This window comes from Euphorbia lathyris, chromosome 9, assembly GCF_963576675.1.
Source record: "Euphorbia lathyris chromosome 9, ddEupLath1.1, whole genome shotgun sequence".
In the NCBI taxonomy this organism is placed as follows: domain Eukaryota; kingdom Viridiplantae; phylum Streptophyta; class Magnoliopsida; order Malpighiales; family Euphorbiaceae; genus Euphorbia; species Euphorbia lathyris.
The window spans coordinates 70,203,074-70,217,591 of record NC_088918.1 but is presented as its reverse complement, the minus strand read 5'-3'; positions in this window follow the sequence as shown (position 1 = coordinate 70,217,591).

The window sequence follows — 14,518 nt, the reverse complement described above, 5'->3', positions numbered from 1 at the left end:
TTGCTTTGTTTCTGACCACGTTCCCTTATTCATTCAGCTTGTTGCGGAAGACCCATATTGTTCCTATGGTCTTCTGGCTTCTTGGCTTTGGCACTAGATCCCATACTTCATTTCGTCTGAACTGATCAAGTTCTTCTTGCATTGCATTCATCCAGAATTCATCATACTCAGCTTCAGTGAAATTCTTTGGTTCCTGGATTGAGACGAATGCTACGTTGCTGAGGTATCTCCTGAGTTGATTTCTTGTCATCAGGGTATTCTCAGCGGCATCAAGAATAGCACTTTCTGAGTGGCCTCTTGGTATTCTAATCTCCTTTGGTAGATTGATGTCTTGCGCTGGCTGTGTTTCAACAATCTCTGCAGATGTAGATTGGTCAGTGAAAATAATTTGAGTTTCACTTTTACCTTTAGTCAGCCCTTGAGGAAATAACTCAGTGGCTGTTTCTTGGTCAGCGGGTGCTGAGTGTGGATCATCCTCGGTCAGCGGCTGATATCTTCCTGCAGGGTTAGTTTCGTCGAACTCAACATGTACTGACTCTTCTAAAACTTGAGTTCGTTTATTAAAAACTCTGTATGCTTTGCTGTTTGTTGAGTAGCCTAAAAAGATAGCTTCATCAGCTTTTGAGTCAAACTTAGCTAAGCTATCTTTGGTATTCAAAATAAAACATTTACAGCCAAAGGCACGAAAGTATCCAATATTGGGCTTTCGTCCTTTCCAAAGTTCGTAGGGAGTTTTCTTTAGTATAGGTCTAACAAGAGCCCTATTAAGAATATAGCACGCTGTGTTGACAGCTTCTCCCCAAAAGTACTTCGGAAGCCTATTCTCACTCAGCATTGTCCTGGCTATTTCAACCAAGGTTCTGTTCTTCCTTTCAACAACCCCATTATGTTGAGGCGTTCTAGGAGCAGAAAAATTATGGTCAATGCCGTTGGTTTCACAGAATTCAACAAACTGTTGGTTCTTGAATTCTCCACCATTATCACTTCGGATGTGAGCCAATTTTAGGTCTTTGTCATTTTCAAGTTTTCTTACCAAATTTGAAAATGTCTCAAAGGTCTCATCCTTGCTACTCAGCAAGATGATCCAAGTGTACCGAGAAAAGCCATCTACAATGACCAAGGAAAATCTTCTTCCACCCAAGCTTAGCGGTTGGACTGGACCGAAGAGATCCAAATGTAGTAACTCTAATGGACGCTTAGTTGAGACAATGTTTTTACTATGAAATGATTGTTTGGTTTGTTTTCCAGCTTGGCAAGCATGGCATAGTTGATCTTTTTCAAATTTAAGTTCTGGCAGTCCCTCAACCAATTGCTTTCTTGCTAATTTGGCCAGGAGGTCCATGCTTACATGACCAAGTCTCCTGTGCCAAAGCCAGGAATTTTCTTCCTTTGATACTAAGCATACAGTTTTTGAAATTTTTTTCTCTAAGTTCAGCATGAAGACATTATCAATGCGAGGGGCCATTAAAATTAACTCATTAGTCTTACCCTCGAATATTTTACATCCAGTGTCATCAAATATAACTTTTCTCCCATTGTCACATAGCTGAGCTACGCTGAGTAAGTTATATTTGAGTCCGCTGAGTAGGGAGATAGACTCAATAGTAGGATTACCTCCAATGGTTCCTGACCCTACTATCTTACCCTTTTTGTTGTCTCCAAAACTTACGGTTCCTCCTCATTTACGCTCAAATGTGATGAACTGAGTTTCATCACCAGTCATATGCCTCGAGCATGCGCTGTCAATATACCACATCTTTGACTTCTCAGCACACCTCAGGCTTACCTGCAATGTAACTAGTTACTTTTAGGTACCCAATTCTTTTTGGGTCCTTGCTTGTTAGGTTCAACAGGTAAAGCATCATATTTTATTTTATGGCGGCATACTTGGACAGTATGGCCATTCTTTCCATAGAAGTCACAACTGACCTTCCGTTTAGGATGTCTCACTGACTGGTCAGCACCCCAGTGCTGAGCGTGCCAACACACCTTTGTGGTGTGTCCTTTCTTCCCACAGAAGTCACACTGGACATTCCGCTGAGGATTCCATCTCTGCTGACCAGTACTTCGGTACTGAGTATTCAGATGAATATTTCTTTTGTTTGGAACCTTTAGTTGGTTCTGAATGGATGTGGCGTCCTTTCTCAGTTTCTTAGAATCTGATTGGACCTCAGAGACAAACTTTTGCATAATTCCAATGTTACTATGCAAATCTCAGTTGTCCTGAAGAAGATATCGAAGGTCACTCAGTTTGACCTCCTCAACCTCGTCACATCGCCTGCTGAGTGCTCTAACCTTTTTATTACACTTTTTGACAAGTGTGTAGAGGTCACTCAAAGCATTAACCATTTCATCTCTGAGCAAGGGTAGTGATATTACCTCAGTTGAATGTTCCTCATCGTTAGATGCAATTGAGGGGTCAGCATGCTCAGAAACACATGGCTCAGCAAGTTCGTCAGCCATGAAACAAATCTTTGCTGACTCAGTGGCATCAGCTTCAGATGATGATGAATCATCACTATCACTCCAGGTTGCCACCATTGCCTTCTTGCCGTTCTTTCTTTCTTTCCTCAGCGAGGAACAGCTTAACTTGATATGGCCAGTTTGATGACATTCAAAGCATGTAATGGGCTTTGAGCTGTCCTTCTTGTACTTGCTGTCACTGGAGTCAGCTTTGTACTTATCAAACTTTTTATAAGGATTCTTAGAATATTTGTCATTCTTTTTGAACAGCCTTTTCATCTTCCTGGTAAACATAGCCATCTCTTCATCGTTTGTTGAGTTTCCATCAGTGGAGTCAGCTTTCATGACAAAAGACTTTTGCTTCTTGTCTTCAGACTTTTCCTTCACCTCGAAATTCTTCATCGAGATCTCATGGGTCAGCAGTGAGCCGATGAGTTCATCATACTTATAGGTGGTTAAGTCTTGAGCTTCCTCAACAGCGGTCTTCTTTGCTTGCCATTTTTTAGGAAGACTCCTAAGAATCTTCTTGACTTGTTCTTCCTCAGTGAAGATCTTCCCAAGTCTCTTGAGCTTGTTGATAATGTTTGTAAACCTTGCATTCATGTCAGAGATTCCTTCATCATCGTTCATTTCGAACAGCTCATATAGTCTCATCTGCTGGTTCACCTTGGACTCATTCACTTTGTTGGTTCCTTCGTAGGTGACCTCCAGCTTCTTCCAGATCTCTTACACTGACTCACAACCTGAAATCTTGTTATATTCTGCAGCATCAAGCGCACAGTGAAGCATGTTTATAGCCAAAGCGTGGTTTTGTAGCTTCTTGAGATCATCTTCTGTCCATTTGGCCTCAGCTTTGACAATTGTTTGGCCAGCCACAACTTCAACAGGAACAAATGGGTCTTGGACTATTGAAAGCCATGCACTCATATTTGTTGCCTGAATAAAGTTTTTCATCCTATTCTTCCAGAAGGTGTAGTTAGACCCGAAGAATAAGGGAGGCCGAGTAATGGATAGCCCCTCAGGTAAGATCTGAGTTGGCTGGTTTCCTGGGAGAAACTGAGTGTTGTTTTCAGCCATAGTGGGGATCAGCTCAAGGTAGTTAAACCTTTCACAGTGAGCTTTTAGGCTCTGATACCACTTGTTGGTCCCTTATAACGTAACAAGTTAGTTCCAGTGGGGGTTAGGAACTATTGAAAATTTTGTACGTTGAGGCTGACTTCTTTTACTTTGAAAAGGAACTACACAGCGCGCTGAGTTAACTCAAGACACTAGCTTAGTCAACTGGTGACTAAGTCAGCTTCTTTCTTTAAGTCAGGAGATAGCACTTAAGTCTATTCCTGAACTCAGATACTCAATGCACACAACTCAGTGTGACCTCTTTACTTGGTCAGTTTTGGTTAAGCAAGCAATATATATATTAAAGGAGTTTAAGGTTAGAACGATGTTACTCAGCAGATTTATCCAGGTTCGGCTCTACGCCTACGTCCTGTCCCCGAAACACGTTCCGAGCTTTCGAATTCTCTACTGAGCTCTTTAACGGTAGAGCATCAAACCTTTTACAACAAGAAGCTGAGTATAACAAGAGTATCTTCCTCTATACCTCTACTCACTCCTATTCTATTGTTGAGTACTATAACCGAGTACTCAGCCTCTCCTTTCTAATTCTAGAAATGATAATAAGTTTGTCCTAAACTGAAGGATTTGAAGCGGAAATATGTTGGTATTTAGGAGACGAATTTCACAAAATTTCCCTAAACAAACAATCAGTGTGATCCAATCACTCTGATAAACAGTCAAACATCCGATGTCTGACATCAAATCCTTAACCAAGATCATTAAGTTCTTCAATAATCAAATTGATATTTATACTACGAGATTGAAAAAATACCTCTTGTAGATTCCAATCGGGTATTAAAGCTTCTCTAGTGGTGAAGCCTCTAGTCAATCCACTAAGTCGATTAGATCAAGCCTTGCAGAAATTGATTAATCTTGCTCAAAATCGAAAACCGATTCTGTATTTGATTTCTGAATCGAAATCGTATGTTTGTTTTTCTCAAAATTATCAAGTTATATAACTTGATATATAATAAGAATGATGGTGTAGTAGGACACGTAGTGTCCTACTACATACATATTATTATTATTATTATAATAATAATAATAATAAATAATAAATTATATTATATTTATATAATAAATTATATTATTATTAATAATATATATATATAATAATTAATTAACAACTTAATTAATTACCATTATATTTTTAACGAAATAGACACCTCTCAATACTAACAGTCAACACTTGACAATTGTATTTTAAAAAGGTTATCAATTTAAATTGAGCAAGAATAATTATTTATAATTTCCTCATTTCAATTGAATATCAAACAGTGTTAGAATGTTTTGTCAATCCCATTGACATATTCAATTGTGTCAATTAATTAATTAAAACACTTTTAATTAATCAATTTAACTAAAGCTTGATGCATACAACTTATAAGTGTATGACTTTCTAGGTTCATCTTTAACTGGCATTAGAGGCATAATAATAACACTTATTAATTATGTTAGGAATCCAATTCCTTGTACTACAACTGTATCCTATATAAGCTTAGCTTATATATACTTATAGTCCTCTAAAGGTCATGATCTCCAGCTAACACACTGTGCCATGACGTCCCAATTAAAGAATGAAGTTACTTGAACTTATAATTAAACTAATTATGAACCATCGATCATAATTTCCATGCACTAAAGTCCTTTCATTAAAAATCCCGATCTTGACTAGAGCCACAAAGTGTCAAGCTCTAATTGTCAAGATACTAAGAAATATTGATTAAGTCTTTGATAAAATAAGACTCTTATCAAAGAACCATTCTTTGATACTTATCTCATCAGGTGAGTCTTATTGTCCTGGCCAGGAACTCATTCCATCAAAAAACCAATCAATAACTATCTTAGAATTTATCTCTATTTACTTAGAGTAATGAATCCTCTATTAGCAAACTCTTGTTACACTACACAACTAACTATAGCGATTCACTACCGGATTACCAGAATTAATATCCCAGTACAAAGCAGGAACAAACTATAATTACCTGCGCAAGAACAACTAAGTTTCCTCAAGTCAAAGGACTATATGCACTATTATGACCTAGATAATAATTATGTTGACTAGGAGTAAACCTTTGTGCAATTATTATCTAACGTCACAGTTCGAACCATTCACCTCTTTGAATGTCCACATATTTATTCTGATTTCAACATATCAAACAGAATGAGATTTTCTGTTTTTGATTAATATCTCATACTAATCAAGAAAATAAACAGAGGTGATAATCTAAGGATAGATGAGTGTCCAATTCATTATCCACCGATTATGAACATTTAAGATTATTATTTTACCAAAGAAATATATCTCATTATTATTACATCTTAATAATATTATCTCTTTGTAAATAATCTTTGGACTAATATGTATATTCATTAAGTAATTAAACAATACAAATAATTACACATGAATACATATTTTATTAACTGCCATTTGGATACAAAATTCACACTGTATAATATACAAAAGGAATGGCCTAGGGCATACAATACTTACAATCTCCCACTAGCACTAGAGCCATTCAGTACAATATTTAAGACCTATCTTCTCAAGATGACGGTCTAACTGTGACTGAGTCATTGGCTTAGTAAATGGATCAGCTGGATTATCAGCTGATGCTATTTTCTGCACCGAGATATCTCCTCATCCAACAATCTCTCTGATTAAGTGATACCGCCTAAGCACGTGTTTGAAGTTCTTGTGAGACCTTGGTTCCTTGGATTGTGCAATCGCTCCATTGTTATCACAATACAAAGGGATTGGACTAACAATGGAAGGAACCACACCAAGTTCGGTGATAAAGTTCTTCAACCACACTGCTTCTTTAGCGGCACTTGAGGCAGCAATATATTCAGCCTCAGTAGTGGAATCAGCTACAGTATCTTGTTTGGAACTTTTCCAAACAACTGCAGCTCCATTATATGTAAACACATATCCCGAAGTGGATATAAGTTTCTCCTTATCTGACTGAAAGCTAGAATCTGTAAAGCCTTCAATTAACAGATCACCTCCTCCATATGTTAAGATCATATCTTTAGTTCTTCTCAAGTACTTAAAGATAGCCTTAACAGCAATCCAGTGAGCCATACCTGGATTTGATTGATATCTACTTGTTAGACTAACAGCAAATGCAATGTCTGGCCTTGTACACAACATAGCATACATTAGACTTCCTATAGTAGAAGCATAAGGAATCTTGGCCATTTCTGCTCTCTCTGCTGGAGTCTTAGGTGATTGCTCCGTGGAGAGTTGCAAACCATGTCTAACAGGTATCAATCCTCTTTTGGAGTCTTCCATTCTAAATCTCTTTAGAATTTTCTCCAAATAGAGTTTTTGAGATAGCCCTAATATTCTTTTAGCTCTATTTCTATAAAGCTTAATCCCAAGAATATAGGCAGCTTCTCCCAAATCTTTCATAGAGAAGGTAGAGGATAACCAGACCTTAACATTAGTTAACATACCAATGTCATTCCCAATTAACAGAATATCATCAACATACAAGATAAGGAAAGTGATAGCTCTCCCACTAACCTTCTTGTAAACACATGGCTCATCAAGATTTTTGACAAACTCATAACCCTGTATGGCTTCATCAAATCTTTTATTTCAACTCCTTGAAGCTTGCTTAAGTCCATAAATGGATCTCTTAAGCTTACACACTTGAGAACGTTCCTTGGATATAAAACCCTTCGGTTGTTCCATGTAGATTTCTTCTTCAAGAAATCCATTGAGAAATGCAGTTTTAACATCCATTTGCCAAATCTCAAAATCAAAGTGTGTTGCAATAGATAAGATTATTCGAATACTTTTAAACATAGCTATAGGAGAGAATGTTTCTTCAAAATCAATTCCCTCCCGTTGGCGATAACCTTTTGCCATAAGCCTTGCTTTATAAGTATCCACAATTCCTTCAGAATTCAGTTTGCGTTTGAATACCCACTTACAACCTATAGGAACTATTCCTTCAGGTGGGGTAACAAGTTCCCAAACTTCATTCTTATACATGGAATCAATCTCACTTTGCATTGCTTCTAACCACTTAGAAGAGTCAGTATCACATACTGCTTCTTCATAAGTAACTGGATCATCAGGATGGTCAGTACTACCAAAAACAAATAACTCTTGTTCGTGGTTAGTAATTAAACCATACCTATCAGGAGGATGTGAAACCCTTTCAGACCTCCTAAGAGTTGGAGTGATGATATCTGTTGTTTTGGTAGGCTCATCTGGCTGATCAATTTGCATTGGTTCAGCATGTTGGATTTCTTTATTAGATGATTCCTCATCCAATAAAATCTTTCTACCTTTACCACCTTCTTGCAGAAACTCTTTCTCAAGAAAAATGGCATCCCTACTGATAATAACAATTTGTTCATCAGGGAGATAGAAATAATAACCCATAGATCCTTTCGATTTAGGGTATCCAACAAATCGGCCTTTAGTAGACCGTTCCTCTAATTTTTCTGTTTTCTGCTTTTTTATATAAGCAGGGCAACCCCAAATTTTAACATGATTCAAAATTGGTGCCCTTCCAGCCCATATTTCATATGGTGTGGTAGAAACAGATTTAGAAGGAACACGATTGAGAATGTACAGTGTTGTCTCAATTGCATATCCCCAGAATGAGATAGGCAAATCAGTATAACTCATCATCGATCGAACCATGTCCAACAAAGTCCGATTCCTCCTTTCAGACACTCCATTTAATTGTGGTGTGTAAGGAGGAGTAAGTTCAGAGATAATTCCATTTTCCTAGAGGAAATCATCAAATTCAGTACTCATATATTCACCACCTCGGTCCGACCTTAGTGATTTAATATTTTTCCCAATTTGATTTTCTACTTCGGCTTTGAATTCTTTGAATTTGTCAAAAACTTCATATTTGTATTTCATTAAATACAAATAACCATATCTTGATTTATCATCAATAAAGGTTACGAAGTAGTGATAACCTCCACGAGCTATTTCACTAAATGGCCCGCAAACATCAGAATGTATTAATTCTAATATTTCATTGGCTCTCTTCATTTGTCCCACAAATGGTTTTCTAGTCATTTTTCCTTGTAAACACGATTCACATGTTGAATAATCGGATTGAGAATTTAAATTTGTTAAAATTCCCATCTTATCCAACTTAGTGAGTCTATTACTAGAAATATGTCCTAGACGGAGATGCCATAAATATTTTGAATTAAATTCTAATTGTTTATCTGTGGAATTATTATTCATCTCTTTTAGGTTGCCAAGCAAAACTTGCTTATTTTCATTTTTGTTATTTGGTATATTTTTATCAACATAAAATAAACCACGATGTAAAACACCAGAACCGATAATCACATTATCAAAATATACTGTACAAGCTTTATTACAAAATCGGAATTCATAATTCCTTTTTGTCAAACTAGATACAGATATTACATTTTTATATGCTCCTGGTATATACAATACATCTTTCAATAACAAAACATGATGGTCTAACATAAGTGAAATATCTCCCACTGCCCTGGCTGCAACCCTTGCACCATTTCCTAGTGTGAGTTCCACTTCACCATCTTCCAACAACCTTCTATTTGCCAGATCCTGAACATAGGAACATATATGAGAAGTTGCTCCGGTGTCTAAAATCCAGGCATTAGATGAGTTATGAGAAAGATCATTATTTAAATCAACATTTAAATAATTATTAAGAGAAATACCTGATGCAGAAGCTGCACCCTTACCCTTCTCTAAACTTTTCAGAAAGATTGGGCAATTTCTCTTAAAGTGACCTTCCATTCCACATTGGAAACATCCCTGCTTAACAGCACCCTTAAGTTGTGTTGAGGCTTTTGGCCTCACAAATGATGGACTTGTATTAGTGGTCTTTTGAACTTTCTTTTTCTTCTTTTTAGGTTGGGTTTTACCCTTCCTTTTAAAAGAAGATGCAGCCACTACTACAACATCATCTTTCTTTTTATCTTGGTCCACCATATTCTGTTGGTGAACAACCAGATTCTGCAGCAACTGAGCCAAAGTACACTTCACTTTGTTTAACTGGAAGTTTGAAACAAAACCTCCATATGAACGTGGGAGCGAAGAAAGCATGAGATCAATTTGGAGTTCATGAGCCATTGCAAAATCCAAATTTTTTAAAGCTTGGATTAAATGGATCATTTCTCCAACATGATCAGAAACATTCTGGCTTTCTTTCATCTTCATCCTAAAAAGCTTACTTGATATCTTATATCGCATACTCCTACTGGTCTCACCATACAGGTCTTTTAAGCCCGATAAGATTTCAAAAGATGTTGCTATATTTTCATAATGCTTCTGTAATTCATTATCCATAGAAGCAATAATATAGCATTTGGCCTGGGTATCATCATCTACCCATTTATCATATGCCTCATGTAAAGCCTTTGATGCATCCTCTTTAGGGCATGCAGGCTTAGGCTTTAGAATTACATATAATAAACGTTGTTGAGTTAACACAACTTTAAGGTTTCTCAGCCAGTCCACATAATTCGGCCCTGTGAGCCTATTACGGTCTAATATCGATTGGAGAGGTGTTGATAACATGTTTGGAATCAAAGAGTAACTGCAGAAAATAAAGATTGATAGTCAGTTATATATTTAAGGTGAATTAAACGAACCAATATGACATGGACTTTTATCATAATGGTTTCCCACTAATTTGGCGAATCCTATACTTCCAAATAGGAAACGATAATTCTTTGGAATGAATTACTAGTGGGTAAATCGAATTCTTATAAATTCTATTAGGTTCTCCCTCAACTTCACATTGGTATTCTTGGGATAACTAATAAATTCATAAGTTGACAACACTTGTCAATCACCTTACACTATGCTATGAAATTCAATGTAACACTTTTCTAGCTCCTAGTATTGTAATCCTCAGTTTCCCTTTGACATTCTTGGATTTCAACACTAGATAAATCCAACCCACTAGATCAGCAGATTATATTAAGCCCGAATTAACATTGTTCAGCTTCACATTGGCATTCTTACAATGTTAATTACCTAATGTAACCCACAAATTAATTCAATGGGAATTAACTTTCACACTAATCACACAAACTATTTGTGTATTAATGCACCAGTGGAGAGCCTCGATACAACTCTTGTATCTTTATCGGATTTAATATTTATTTGGAAGATTTCTGGTCTTGCAATTAAATTAAATTTAACTTAAGGTCTCACTTTGTATATTAACCAATTTAAATTTCTAACATGCAATTTTGCATGCAAAGAAATTTATCTTGAAGTAACACTTAATCCAATTTATTAGTTAATGTTTGCACATTATCCAATAACATGCCTTGTGGTGATCAATCTTAGCATTCATCTAATCTGATTGGTATAATTATGGATTGGATAAAATTGAATATGTAAAATTACATATCTTTATGTAGTAAAATCAAAATTGATTTTATTACATAATTGACCCTTTTCGTACAATTGACCCTCAATTGTTTCTAAATGTAACACTTACATTTAAGGCCAATATATAATTTTAATCACATTTCAATTTTATAACAGTAGACAACATATAAACTACACAACTAAAAATTGTCTAAAGCATGCCCGCACCATAATTTCTGCAATCTGTCAATTTCGCCGTTTCTTCAATTTTGCTCCAAAATTACAACAAGAGCAAAATAATAAAAGCAAAGCCCCAACAATCCATAATTATATCAATCAAGAGAACACAATATCGATTAACTATAAAAGAACTTAGATGGCTCTGATACCACTTGAAGGATTTGAAGCGGAAATATGTTGGTATTTAGGAGACGAATTTCACAAAATTTCCCTAAACAAAAAATCAGTGTGATCCAATCACTCTGATAAACAGTCAAACATCCGATGTCTGACATCAAATCCTTAACCAAGATCATTAAGTTCTTCAATAATCAAATTGATATTTATACTACGAGATTGGAAACCTCTTGTAGATTCCAATCGGGTATTAAAGCTTCTCTAGTGGTGAAGCCTCTAGTCAGTCCACTAAGTCGATTAGATCAAGCCTTGCAGAAATTGATTAATCTTGCTCAAAATCGAAAACTGATTCTGTATTTGATTTCTGAATCGAAATCGTATGTCTGTTTTTCTCAAAATTATCAAGTTATATAACTTGATATATAATATATATATATATATATATTTATATCATTCTTATCATAAGATAAGAATGATGGTGTAGTAGGACACGATAGTGTCCTACTACATACATATTATTTTTATTATTACAATAATAATAAATAATAAATTATATTATATTTATATAATAAATTATATTATTATTAATAATATATATATATATAATAATTAATTAACAACTTAATTAATTACCATTATATTTTTAACGAAATAGACACCTCTCAATACTAACAGTCAACACTTGACAATTGTATTTTGAAAAGGCTATCAATTTAAATTGAGCAAGAATAATTATTTATAATTTCCTCATTTCAATTGAATATCAAACAGTGTTAGAATGTTTTGTCAATCCCATTGACATATTTAATTGTGTCAATTAATTAATTAAAACACTTTTAATTAATCAATTTAACTAAAGCTTGATGCATACAACTTATAAGTGTGTGACTTTCTAGGTTCATCTTTAACTGGCATTAGAGGCATAATAATAACACTTATTAATTATGTTAGGAATCCAATTCCTTGTACTACAAGTGTATCCTATATAAGCTTAGCTTATATATACTTATAGTCCTCTAAATGTCATGATCTCCAGCTAACACACTGTGCCATGACGTCCCAATTAAAGAATGAAGTTACTTGAACTTATAATTAAACTAATTATGAACCATCGATCATAATTTCCATGCACTAAAGTCCTTTCATTAAAAATCCCGATCTTGACTAGAGCCGCAAAGTGTCAAGCTCTAATTGTCAAGATACTAAGAAATATTGATTAAGTCTTTGATAAAATAAGACTCTTATCAAAGAACCATTCTTTGATACTTATCTCATCAGGTGAGTCTTATTGTCCTGGCCAGGAACTCATTCCATCAAAAAACCAATCAATAACTATCTTAGGATTTATCTCTATTTACTTAGAGTAATGAATCCTCTATTAGCAAACTCTTGTTACACTACACAACTAACTATAGCGATTCACTGCCGGATTACCAGAATTAATATCCCAGTACAAAGCAGGAACAAACTATAATTACCTGCACAAGAACAACTAAGTTTCCTCAAGTCAAAGGACTATATGCACTATTATGACCTAGATAATAATTATGTTGACTAGGAGTAAACCTTTGTGCAATTATTATCTAACGTCACAGTTCGAACCATTCACCTCTTTGAATGTCCACATATTTATTCTGATTTCAACATATCAAACAGAATGAGATTTTCTGTTTTTGATTAATATCTCATACTAATCAAGAAAATAAACAGAGGTGATAATCTAAGGATAGATGAGTGTCCAATTCATTATCCACCGATTATGAACATTTAAGATTATTATTTTACCAAAGAAATATATCTCATTATTATTAAATCTTAATAATATTATCTCTTTGTAAATAATCTTTGGACTAATATGTATATTCATTAAGTAATTAAACAATACAAATAATTACACATGAATACATATTTTATTAACTGCCATTTGGATACAAAATTCACACTGTATAATATACAAAAGAAATGGCCTAGGGCATACAACACTTACATAAACAACAATTGCTAAGACACTTTAGATGATTGGATAATCACTCTAGACTTTTACACAGTAATATGGAAATTGGTGTAAGTATTTGCTTTGCTTTTTCACACAGATTCTTCGAGCAGAAATTTGGTCAGCGTAATGGCCTGGTGAAGATCTGCATCGAATGAAGCAACTGAAAGGCCTATTTATAGTGACACTTGAGGTATCGGTTATTTCAAATTTCGAAATAACCATTGGAGGGGAATGGCTTGATATCGTTGTCACTCAGTACACGCTTAGTGCCGTTGGCCAATCAGATTATTGTATCTTCTGTCTTCGGTCAGTGCTGAGCAGCTTTTAGACAGACAGGCAGAATGTTTCGCCTTTTATAGCAAAGTCTTCCAGACAGCTTTCTGTGTCTTCTGAACTTTATCCAAAGTAGAAATACTTTGTCTTGAAGTTGTTCCTTGCTCGGCTGCTATCTTGTACTCTTTGTCGTCCAACTTAGCAGCTTCATTCCGAAGTAGATAAAGAAAGTCTTCCAGATCCTTCTTCATGCTGAGCTGCGTTTTGTCCACAACGATAGCGTTTTGTTTACACGGGCCGAGTTGCCTTGGGCCTTTGACTTTCCTTTGGGCCTTTAGCCTTTTAGTCTTTATGTCTTATGAATAATTTAACTCAACATTGAACAAACACATTAGTGTAATAAATCAAAGCATTTAAACTTAGTGTGTTTTAGAATATTTTTAAACATATACTCAAATAATTTTGTCAAATCAAAATCATGTGGAAAAGTGTTTCAACACAAACATCCTTCCCCACAATATCCCAAAAGAATCGATAAAAAATTCCCCCAAAACCATCAGGGCCTGGGGCACTATCAGGATCCATAGAAAAGACCGTGTTTTTAATAGTTTCAATGGAAGGTTTAGAAGTTAATTCCTCGTTTTCCAAAGAAGTTACTAAGTTAGGAATTACCTCATTAATTGCAGAAAGATCAACAAATTCCTTGGAACTACGAAAGAGATTAGAGAAATACTCAATTACATGATCAGATAATCTAACCGTGTCAAAAGTGGGACCCTCATCTCCGATCCTCAAATGATGAATGCCGACCTAAGTCTTTCTAACTCTAGCAGACCTTTGAAAAAAACTAGTGTTCCGATCTCCCTCTTTAAGCCATTTAACACGACTTTGCTCTCTGTACATCATCTCCTGCCGAAAAAACTGTAAATCAAGGTTGGAACAGGCGGCAGAAG